Source organism: Austrofundulus limnaeus, unplaced genomic scaffold (assembly GCF_001266775.1).
Source record: "Austrofundulus limnaeus strain Quisiro unplaced genomic scaffold, Austrofundulus_limnaeus-1.0 Scaffold1, whole genome shotgun sequence".
In the NCBI taxonomy this organism is placed as follows: Eukaryota; Metazoa; Chordata; class Actinopteri; order Cyprinodontiformes; family Rivulidae; genus Austrofundulus; species Austrofundulus limnaeus.
Window position 1 is genome coordinate 1,636,678 of NW_013952403.1, and position 12,420 is coordinate 1,649,097.

Consider the following 12,420-nt stretch of genomic DNA (forward strand, 5'->3'; position numbering starts at 1 on the left):
TCAGATGGGTCAAAAAAAATCGGATTTGGGTCGGATTTGCCTGCAGTGTGAACGTAGCCTTTGTCTTAAAAACCACAATGCTCACCAAATTCAGCTCCATTGATGCAGCTGACCACACCTCCTCAGACAAAAACATAATTACACACAAAAAGAAGTACAGCCTGAGTTAAGGCATTCCAGTGAGTTCTTGATTCTAAGATATTAGATATTTTTTAATTAGTTTGTTCAGCATTAATATAAATCTTCGACCAATGTAAAAAAAATAGCTGTAAAAATCTTATGTTGTTACRTCCCATGATAATAGCTAAATATGATTCTCTTGAAAGTTCCCTTGCATATTATACATCATTTATTTATTGCTTTATTTGAKTTATAAGTTTYCACTTTGTAGCTTTCATTCAATATTGTCCACCACTAAAAGGCAGGAGGTGTGTTTTTTTTACACTGAGAGTGTATTTTACAGATTTTGAGCTAAAGTTTAATGTGATAGTAACTGAGTTCCTCAGAACTCATATTCTAAGCATGGAGCACTGGATACAATTATTTTCAAGGTCATTTCTCAACACAAGATGATTTTAGTTTAAAATTATATGGATTGCAGCAGAGGAGAGTTTGGGAATTTTACGTCTTTATTCATTTTTTTCACTTTATTCTTTAAAACAGGACCTGAAATAAAGATCTGAGTTTTTTTTTTTTTTTTACTTTACAGAAAATAAGCCTGAAGTCAAAGATTTAGMTATAAAATAGTCACCATTGCTTCTTGGAAACGAGTCAGAAACCATGACATAATGCAGGACTGAAATAAAGGTATCTGGATTAAAGAGGGGGAAAATTATCTCCACTTGTGATAATCACGTCTGTAGAAGTGAGAAACAAGCAGCCAGTCTCAGCACGCTCCAAGTATGAGGGTTGCAACACAGAGAGACAATTGCTCAACATCACTGTATTTATCAAAGGAGGGTCTCCTGATGCATAAATGCACAACAGGCCCGAAGTAGAAATCCAGAGTGTGCCTTGCTCAGTGGCACCACAGCTAACAAAGCTGAGGAGAGAGTTACACATTAACTTTCCCCACCCAGATTTTCCCAGCTCGTCACAGGAATTCAAACTTCCCGTCACAAGTTCTCTCCCTCTCTCTGCAACCTTTGGGCTTCCATCCATTCTCGACAGAAAATAACACCGCTTTGAAAACAGAGACTGGCATGGAAAAATGTTATAAACCCAAGCAGTAGAAAAAAAATTTACATTTTCCATTGGTTTACTCAAACAAGTGACCTACTCAAACTAAAGACGTGTATCAATGTGTTTTGAGTCCAGTGGTTTTCAGCAGCTGCCGACAGATCAGAGGTAGCGGTAAAGAGGAGAGTCACCTGACAACAAGAGCTAAAACAAAAGAAGCCCTTTTTTTATTACAAAAACACCACCACAGGGAAATAATTCTAACATAACCAACATGTTATGACTAGGAAACTATTTGATTAAACTAATCGTGGAAATTCAGTTCCRTTCAGCACATCACCACTGACATCAACTCTGGATACACCATGCCAAGTATGTAAACATTTTAAGCTACTAAGCTTTTCTATTTTAAACTTTTAAACCATTCATACATTCTTTGAAGCCCAAAGATCCCCACCCCACACATCTGAAGCGAAACAGATCAAAAATGTCTTWAATAACAGGTCTTTACGAAGCCCCCGAAAACCCACAACCAACAGGGTCTGAAATGATTTGCTACAGGTCCACGACACCGTCAGAACACCAGCTGTGGTTCTTCTTGCTGGTCAGACGCAAAAAGGTATAAAAAAGCGGCTGAAATATTGAGAGTTGGTTGATGTGCTACTTTGCTACCACGTTAAAGCTTCAATCTTTGAAAGTGGGGGTTCTGTGGAAAGGGTTTTAATAATTAACATCTTACCTGTTGTAGATAACTCTTTACGTGACCTCAGATTGGAGAAACAAGAGTTTATTTCTTACATATTTGACAAGCTGAGGGCTAGTCTGAGCTGGGTCAGGACTAAAACCGACTGCTGCTCTCTTAAAACAGCTCCGATCTCATCATATAGTGGTTCATGCAAACGCTTTTGTTAAATATAGTTTTACACCGTGTTCAGTTTCACACCACACAGTTATTTACAACAGATTCTGTTTTTGGACAGCAAAAATAGCAGCAGTGGCTGGTAGCTGTATCACTTCCAGCAAAATGATCCAAAGATTTCTGCAAGAGCAACCACATTGTGAGACACTGGAATGTAAAGGATAGGTAGTCTATTTCTCCAACTGAGGTCATTCAAAACAGCATCTACAACAGGTAAGATATTAATAGTTTATAACATTTTAAAGCCCGTCAAAAGATTTTTACACTAAACATAACTGAGGCTTATTTCTAGCCATTATTAGTAGACTGTTAGTGAACAAACATCCCTGCTGAGACATTTCTTGGTGAATATCTCATAATGTGAAACTCATATAGGCCTGTGTCAAAGCATAATAAGAGTTTCAAAACATGTACCAGCACCACAAAATGAGTGGGCCCTCCATTTTTATTTATTTATATTTTTTTACAACTGCATCTCAGCATACCGAAGCTGTAGTAATACACCAAACCCCGCCTCCTCTCGCTTCTGTCATGCCATTTTCTTGCAACGTCTCAGTCATCTTGCCCAAGCCTAATAATCTAATTACAGGCTAAGACTTGTTGACTTTAGATTGAAAGAAGGGCCAACCTGAAACTGCCATCCAGTCTTGAAACAGCAGCTACAGTTCATTCACTGAGCCATGAGGACCTCATTTACAATACAAATCAGGGTGGGAAAAAGAGGAGAAATTTAGGGCAAATGCAAACTCATATCTGAACAACAGAGTCTCTCTTTCTTTCTCTTTCAACACGCGACAGTGTCGCATGTTGATGCTAAAGGTGTAAACACAAATATGCATTTTCATTCTCAGTGGAAGTAATGAACATCAAAAAGCAGTTCAGCAACTAACTCTAGAGAGGCGTTTTATTTGGTATCGTTTGAAATTATGTAAGTGCCTCTAAATGCCAAACTGGTTAAACCCATGCCTTATTTTGCTAATAAATAAATTCAGAAAGGCTGGCAAATGTTGGAGGCAAATGTTCAACACTGGCAAGAAAAAAAAGATTTCGGAGTACAAACTGTCTTAAACGGTTTGAACACTTAACACGTTTTTTTTTTTTTTTTTTTAAAACAGCCATTTGTATTCCTCTTTTTTTTTTTTTTTTTTTTTTTTTTTTTTTGTGGTCCACAAAGTGCAGACTCCATTTCTGGTGAAACAGGAAGTATGCTTTTATCTCTGCTGCACTGAGCAACTTTTAGAAACAAGTGCTCAACAACTTTAAGCAGAAACATTTATTTACAGAGAGGCGTTAAAAGAAAAAAAAAAACTTTGAAAGGTCCATGAAARTGAGCTTAAACTATGTCAGATTCAACCTATCCAGTGAGGATAAATCATTTTTCTTCTACAGTTCTAGCTGAACAGCATTCTATTCTGGAGAAGTGAGAATTTGATGCATTAACAGCTGCATGACTGACTTCATACACAGAGGTGGTGCTGAAAGCATGAACAACAAGGTGACTTTTGCCCAAAAACACATGTAGAAAATCGCAGATTAAAAATGACAGCATGGCATCTGGATGGCAATTACAGACAAAAATCCACACAGTGTATAATTGCTGATTACCACACCATGAAAAACACATGTGGGTTTGGGCCAGCGGTTTGCAAAACTCTGTTCCCGCCCTTGTTTCAACACCCCTTATATGGCAACACTTTGTAAAAGAAATGCAACGGACAGATGTAACAGCGAAAGAATTGTTTCAATCTTTTTTAAACTGGCAGGTGCAAAGTCAAACTTACTCAATTATTTCACGAACTGTCAAAATGTCAATGAAATAAAATGGTATAATTCTTTCAAACTAAGCTGCTGTGATAATAAAACGTTAAATATTGTTTTCTGTCACTATTAAGGAGATTGAATATAGAATTTGGGCTGGAAAAAGTGAGATGTGGGGGAAAATATGCATCAGTTGAACTGGAATAACTTGTTAAAAGCGCCATTTAGAAACCTTTGATCTGACAAGGTGTGTTACAGTAAAGGCAATGAAGTCAAAGAAGCCCATTATGTCAACATGTCACCTGTCTACGTTGGCACAGTTCCACAAACAAACATTAGTGTTTAGTTTAAACTATTTTTAGGTAGCTGTTTCACCATCACCAACAAAACTATCAAACAAGCAAAAAGTTTGGAGAAAATTTCACCACTGACCTCAAAGACCCAGGATTCGGATGACAAGAAGATCCATTTTGGCAATCGAACACGTCTCGATCGCAGCAAGCATTGAAAATAAAAGATAACAACAAAAGGTGAAACCGAGATAATCCAAGATGTGTTCRGATGAGGAGAGCGGTGCCTAAAGGATGAGAACTGGGCCAGAGCCACACCGCTATCTCACAGTGACAAAACAAAATTGAACAAGGAGAGGAAGGAGAGAAAAAAAAAACAAGACAATGCAATGGCTGCTGTTTGAAACAGAAAAAGGAGAAGTGTAGTGAAGCAACTTGTCCTCTCCCTATGAGTCACGCAGCGCTGTCGCCATTGGTAGAAGAAAGCCCGGGGCACTGTGCCTCCACCTGGCCAATCAGCGGCGGCTATGCAAATCCTTTCAGGTGAGCGGTGCTCGTGCAGCGATTGGACCGAATGCGCCGAGGGGGGAGGGAAGAGCGGAGAGGGCCGACGAGAAGGCCACACCTAGAACGGCCTGAAAGATGATCAACGGGTTTCTCCTGCAGGGGCAGAGGAGGCGTAGGTAAACAGCTGAACAGGTATGCACCCACTTTAGACTTTGACCAAACAATAAGGGCCAGGCACKGTGATTAAAATCTGTATGGCAGCTCAGAGATAAAGTTCATTTTTTTTTGTGTGTCCCATTAAAATATCGACACTGAGTCTTTTAACGGTTTCGGTTACACAGTTAAATGACTTACTGGGAAAGATTTGTTCCCCATGGATCATAAAAAAAAAGACTTTGGAAAGTAGAAACATTCCAAATGATAAAAATGACTACATTTAGGTATAAAAAATGGCTTCAATCACTCAATTTCTCCACATCTTCATCATTTTCACAAATAAAATATGCATCTAATATGTTACATTCAAAGTGTTATCACCTGCCACCAAAAGCCAAGTTTTAGCCTGTGTCTGTTAGCAAAATATTTCACAAACCATGRATTTTTCCAGAAAATAAATCATGGATTTACCTCTAAGACTAAACTTTGCTCACAACTGCATTTTCAAGGTCATAACCTCCTAATTTCTCAACATAAGACGATCTGACAGTCGTCGGAGAGTCTAAAAAGCTGACGAGAAAGGCGGAATGAGCATTCCTTCAAGAACTGCTGGGCCTTTTCTTAAACTAAGCAGAGAGTATCAGAGTTTAGAGAGAATTTTTAGAACTGCATCTTGTTGAGCCGACGTTGATACGGTGGAGACACGATTAGAATCTTTATCAGAAATGACTCTTAAGCAAACAGGAAGCGGTGGTCTGTGGTGACTGTGAGCTCTCAGAGTCTTCACACTCTGCACAAATTTATACACATTTTTCATTTAAAAGCCTCTGGTACTATATGTAACAGAGCCAAAGCTAACTTACTTAAATGTCATTTAGTAACAATAACAAAGACAGATATTATTTTTTAAAACAAACAAACAGAAAAAAAAGAAGTCTCTTTCAACATGTGAGGGGTCAGTTCGTCATGGACGCACAAATCCGCCCCTTAATCTTCATAAACGCTCTGATCGTTGCATCACTTCTTCTCAGCTTCCTTTCAATCCACTTCAACTTCAAGTCAAAAGCAGCTGTTCGTTTCCGAGCGAATTAATAGCCCTGCCGTGAGGGAAAGTTACACCAGACTAGCTCCATTTATCAGCCGTCTTTGGAAATACTGTCCACAACCCCGAAGCTTTGAAGGAAACTATTTGCTGCTTGTGATATAAACTTCTTAAGTTGATGCACTGCAGCAACCATTTAAACATCCCAGAACACACAGAGAGAGTCTCATTTTATTGCTATTTGGTTCATTGCAATCCATGGTTTAACAAAAAAGAAAAGGAGGTAGGTTTTTTGTCTCTGTAAATATTAGAGGTGCACTTAACCAGTTCTGATATGTGCTCTGGGAATGTGAGACAATTAAAAGAGTACAGCTGGAGATTAAATATCCAGTCAGACAGCTGGCAGAAAAACTTATGTGATTAACTGATTTATTTCTTATTGCAATACAGGTTTAAAAACAATATAAATCAATATATGTTAACTTTTACATCCACACTAGATACTGTTTGGGGTGGTGACTGACATTTACAGTCCCAAATTTGAACTGAACTGCACAAAATTTTAAACATGAATAATTTATTATGGTGTATTTCCCCTAAAGACCGCAGAAAAACAACAAATGTCTTCTCTATAAGCAGTTTCCCGTGTTTCATATGATGTTTTCCAACACCAAACACAAACTCACCATCTGCACAACAAATCGGCTCCATACTGAACGCTGGGGAAAAGCAATACAAGTGAGGATCTTCAGACTGTTTTTTTTTTTTTTTTTTTTTGCCTGCAGACATGTTAGTGGGATAGAATGAAATGAAACCTCTGTGTGAAAACACAAAATGCCCCGTATCACAAAGTACATCTGTTCATTCCTGCCATGAAGGTGTAGAAAGCAGAGCAGACAAAATTACACCTTGATGCGTGATCAGTGCGGAGACATGCAGTATCTGAAAGGACACACCTGTCCTCTGCTGCATAAGAATGAAAAAAGAGGTCACTTCATCGTCTCACACGCATGCTTTGAATAACAACAACAAACAGAAGAACGCCTCAAAGCCCACCTTTTATGGGACGTGGCCCCCTTTGATGCCAAACAGGGGAAACCAGATTACTAATCACAGATTGTTGTTCTGGAGTGACTACCAGAAATCAGCATGATGAGGACTTGATTTGCTTTAAACCATTGTTACTTTCAATCCACGCATGTAACTTTTTCGTAAATCAGAATTTCAGTTAGTTGTGTTACTTATATATTTACTGTAMCAATCAGAAATGTGTCAAAAGTTGGAACCTGAGCCTGTAGGCCTTAAGGGACAGTAAGGGTTAGTTATTAATAATTAACATCCTACCTGATGTAGATAGCTGTTTGAATGCCCTCACTTTAGGAAAATATAATTTATTCTGGATTAGGATCATCTTAAATTAGTTCCATGTGAAGGTTTAAGCCTCTACAGTACACCACCGTCAACTTTTCATGGCGTATTTTTCCAGCAGAAATATGATTTTCCTTTCCATTGTTCGTAAGATATTTTGCTAACAGACGGACAAAAACATGCACAGGCACCGAAGATCTTCTGAATTTGGTGACAGGAAATAATGAACCACGGTGCAGAAATGTGTAAAATAGTCTAACGTATAAAAGTTAGATTTTTTAAGTTCAGAGTTGGTAAATTATTAGCTGCGTTTCCATTGCAAATGTGCACAAAACTTCGTCATTATTCTGTTACTGTCGAAAAACAGTTTTGCAATAGCAGTGTTTCCATTATGTAAGAAATGCTATTAAAGTCACACGTGAATACGCTTGTTTTCACGATAAGYCCTTACAAACATGGCGGCAATGGATGTAAACACATAGCATATTGCTACCACGACACTAGAGCTAATCATCAGCCATCAGAGGAGACGTCGGCGTCTTATGGAGGCTTTTATACTTGGTATGCTGCGATTTTGGGAAAATGTAGTCGATGAGTTTAATACTTTCTTTGGTAATTTCACTACTACTTCTACTTCCTGTTGTCTTCTTTGTTGTCATCTTTTCTGCCAGTAGAAGCAGTCGGTTCTTGATCATGTGACTCCTGTGATGCGAAAAGAGTGTTTCCATTGCAGTTTTGCGAAATACATCAATTTTGATACGGCCGAAAAACCACCTCATCCTAGCGCAAAAACATTTTGTCGAAAAACTTTTTTTTTTTCAAAATTGACGTGTTTCCATTGAACAAATTTATTTTCGAAATTCTAATTTGCAAATTTTAATGGTCAATGGAAACACAGCTATTGTCAAGCATGGAATGAATAATTGTATTTTCTGTTTTATAAGACAACTAAATTAAAAAAATTCAAACTAAAAAAATCTGATGATTAATGGAGGCATATGAAGCTGTCAAAATCCTGAATAACTCCTCAACAGGGTCAGGTATTTGGACTTTTGGAGGACACGGAATTTATTGTGTAGTGTGGAGTTCATCTGTGGCTGCTGATGTTTGAAGAAGTGAAGATTTTAGCTGTTAGACATCAGCTGGTGGGAAACGAGTGTTTTCTTGAAAGGAAATCAAACGTAAAAGCCAAAAGAAGGCTTAAAGTGCCTGTGACTTGTACATCCTCAAATACAAAACGTCAAAGAGAACTTTCTATTTAAAAATTTTGGCATAATACACATGATTTTATACATTAACAGGCATATTAACGTTTGAAAGTGGCTCAGACAAAATGAAACAGGAAGTGACATCATAGGAGAACTCAATGGTCTTTSTTTACTAAAGCAACTTTATTTGAACTCTGACTCTTCATCTCTCTCTGATAGTGACTCAAAATAATCTAAAGAAACATCAGATTCTTCTCTACAGTCTGTGTTGTCRGCYGTTGTAGCAATGCTCTGCTCACATTTTGACATTCCCCTTTGACATCRCTTCCTGTTAATTCACACYGAAATATCTCAACAACTGTTCATCTCAGCAGCATGAATTGGRTTTTATTGCAACATGTTATAAAAGTTATTCTTCAAAACTTGCATTCATAYTTGTTWCATAAATTTTGATGTCRCAGCCACTTTAAGACAATTAACCTCAGCAAGCTGGGAAAAGCTCATCCCAGCAGGTTTGGATTATAACAACAGACTGAAGGTAAAACAGTTATTTCAAACACCAGCTGGTTCAGGGTCAGACTGTTGTTTTAACAGYGTGGTTTGTTCAACACGTTRGATTGTGGTGTCATCATTCTTGGAYGGTGACTATCTCAAACTTAGCTATGACCTAGGATGATTCACRGCGCCGATAGCCGCACAGACCTAACAATAAGTTTGGTGTGTGAACAGCTAGAGAGAAAACATATTCGTTATGCAACAACTCAGACTACTGAAYCTAAATGATTCATTAGCACCTCGGAGTAGAAATCATATGCTCGACAAAGAGTGGGAACTGTAGTGTTTGGTTTATCCGACTGTACTTACACCAATAAATACCAGAACCTTAGTGTCATCTTTAAAGAYACGCAATGTTCTGTTTATGCTTTGTGGAGTTTTCCAATTATCCTGGAGACAGTAAATATTTCAAAATACAACAAACTGTAGTTATCTAGACAGGGCTCAGATTGATCCATAATATTAGCTTTCCTCTCCCTGAGCCACATACAAACATGCAGACAGCATCTCATTAAATATTAAACACAGAGAGCAGGCCAAGAATTCACATCATCTACGTCACACCTCTGTGGGCTATCTGAGCTACCGACAATCAGATATGTTGGTTATGTTTTATATCTCACAACGTTGTCTCATACAGGCTCAACAATCACTCCATTTTTGATGGTCCATCTGTGTCTCATCGACTGTTTCAGCATCACAAGCCTGTTTTCACCAGCTTGTGTCAATCAAACACGCATTTCAACCCAGGAGCTCTTCATCTCTGGCTCATTATTAATAAAATGCCCTGGGATCCTTGGAGTATATTGTGCTATTACTTGGGGCCTTGATTATAATACCCACTGGCTGCATGTAGTTAAATAATTCAGCAATCCTGAGAACTGCCAGTCACTCTGAAATGAACCCAAAAGAGCTAAACTGAACCCAAAAGAACTAGAGCAGATGGAACGCATTATGAACTCTCTCAGCTGTTTTTCTGCTTGTAGGGTTATTTAAACTAAAAGTTAAAAGATGTGATACCCTCAGATAAAGCTTGCTCTTGAAGTCCTGGAGACAATGGCTGAGCTGACGCATATAATACCTGATCAAMCAGACCTCATTACCTGGAGCTGACATGGAAAAATTATAGGATGAAATGTGGTTACGCACCAAAGTTGCAGAGAAAGACAGTTTCTATTTTTGTGAGGAACTGCTTTCTGTGGTCGAACAATAGCAAGCTAGAACACTGCAAACTATAAGCCACTCCTTGATGTAATTACACAAACATCAGAGACGCAGCGCCTTGGACTGTGGGCCTGCACGGGCCTCAGTAACACCGTAAGCATATCCAAGGTAATGAGGTTAACTCCTCTCATGCTGTCAACATGCTGCAAGAGCCAACAGAGAGATCATGCACTAAAGCTTGGTTGTGCATGAAGTCAAAAAGTCCACCCATCGTTTAGCTCAGAGCTGTAGGGGATGGAGCCAAATCTGGCTGACATGAGCRAGATATGGTGTAGTTTTGAGAAACAAGCTGTAGTTTTCCCAGTTCCTAAAATATGTGTATAAACCAACCATAGTTACATTAAGAAAACATGACTACACTCGTTTTGTTTCAGTRCAAACTTCTGTTGGGAAAACTTGCAACTTGGCATTAATTCAAATATTACATTGGCAACAGTTACTCGTGTAAACACCTTCCATAACAAAACCTGTTCTCTACAGTCGCAGAGCCCCCCTCACCGATGACACATGTTGCGCATAAACAAAATTACTAAGAAGACGAAAACAAGTCTGAGAACCTTCATTCAGCCTCCAAACACCCCAGATACCAATCTGATTTGGTCTGATGGCATCAGCAGGAAGTAAGGTTTCTATTTTATTGCAAAATTTTAAAACAAACAGAGCCTAGACTCATGGCAAACTGTGATATAGTCACAAAACAAAACAATTTTTATGTCATGGATGAACAATTTGTATCTAAAAACTGAAACTTTCTAACATTGTGACTTGAGACTTGAAAAGTTGGGGGGGGAGGCAACAAACCACATTTCTATGTAAAATATGGCAGGTAAAAGCTTGACAGAATTCTAAATAGTCTTCTAAAAAAAAGGCACAACATGCCTACAAACTACATGCCTACAAACTACATGCCTACAAAATACACGCCTTGAAGGCTTCCAAAAGCTGGCCAATCAGAGGAGGACAGGCCTTTCAGGAGGTGGGTCTTAAAGACACAGGAGCTACAGCAGGTTGTTTAAAAAATGGGACAGGTAGGTTATTTCAAACAACACATTTTTTAAAGATAAATTACACAAAACACCTTAAATCTTATATGCAGGTAAAGAAAACAGGATTCAACACAGTTGTGACTTAAAAGCCTTGTATTCCCAGAAGTAAAGCATTTCATCCACTGACTTTCATATCTGTTTTAAAGTACCTGTGACATCAAATTTTTGTAATAAATATGAATGGACTTTTTGAAAGACAACACCGATAACATATTGCAAAAAACAAGTCATGCTATTGAGATGAACAGTTGTTGAGATATTCACATGTGAAGTAACAGGAAGTGATGTCAAAGGGGAATGTCTGAATGTGAACAGAGCGTTGGTACAAAATTGTGGTATTTATCCGATAACGATTAATTTGACGATTAATCCCCTGGAGTCCCTTATGTCCTAGTCACATGACCAATTTAGTGGGAAAGAGTTGCTCTTCGTACAAATCTGTTCCATATTGTGTCAAAATTACAGACTTCAGGCTGTACATCAAATTTTAAATTGTGTTGACGGATAAATAAATCACAGAACTTTATTTTTAATGTTCATCATATATGAAGCAGAGAGGAGCAGCGAGCAGACTCTACCCGGTGGCATTAATCGTATTAATCATCAAGTGCCAAAATGTAATCGATTAATGTTTTTCTGACGATTAATTGCACACGATACGATTATGCCCAACCCTAGCGTGTAGAGAAGAATGTGTTTTTTTAGATTATTTTGAGTCACTATCAGAGAGAGATGAAGAATCAGATAATATTGTTTCGATAAACAAACACCAGAAAGTTCCTTTTATTAAAATGTTCCCCTTTGATGTCACTTCCTGTTTCACTTTGGCTGAGCCACGTTGTATAGAAAATATGCCAGTTATGTGACAAAATTAGGGCTGCACTGATTAGTTGAAATAATCGATGACGTCGATTATGTAAATTTGTCGACACAGATTTTTTATTATCGATTCGCTGTATTACATAACCACCACATGAATGTAGTTCCATTTCGGCACCTAAATGCATCATTGCGACTGTATTGGCATAAGAGTGGTGAGTTTTCCACGCTTGTCCTGAACGCAGTAGGGGTGTAAGAAAATATCGATACACTGAAATATCGCGATATTTCATTTCCCCGATACTGTATCGATATTCTAAAGCCCTGTATCGATTTTTTATTAAGGTTT

General features: G+C 38.2%; 1 protein-coding gene across 2 annotated transcripts in view; it reads right to left on the bottom strand.

Annotated features, from left to right (window-relative positions):
- The window catches only part of elf1 (E74-like ETS transcription factor 1), a 45,399-nt gene that overhangs the window by 28,670 nt on the left and 4,309 nt on the right, over positions 1–12,420 (bottom strand). The window contains exon 1 of one of the 2 annotated variants that reach the window (XM_014003922.1): positions 4,289–4,600. The exons of the other annotated variant lie outside the window; for it this stretch is intronic. The gene's annotated coding sequence lies outside the window, so the exon portion shown is untranslated. Of the gene's footprint in view, positions 1–4,288; positions 4,601–12,420 lie in introns of those variants that run through there. 2 annotated transcript variants of the gene reach the window in all.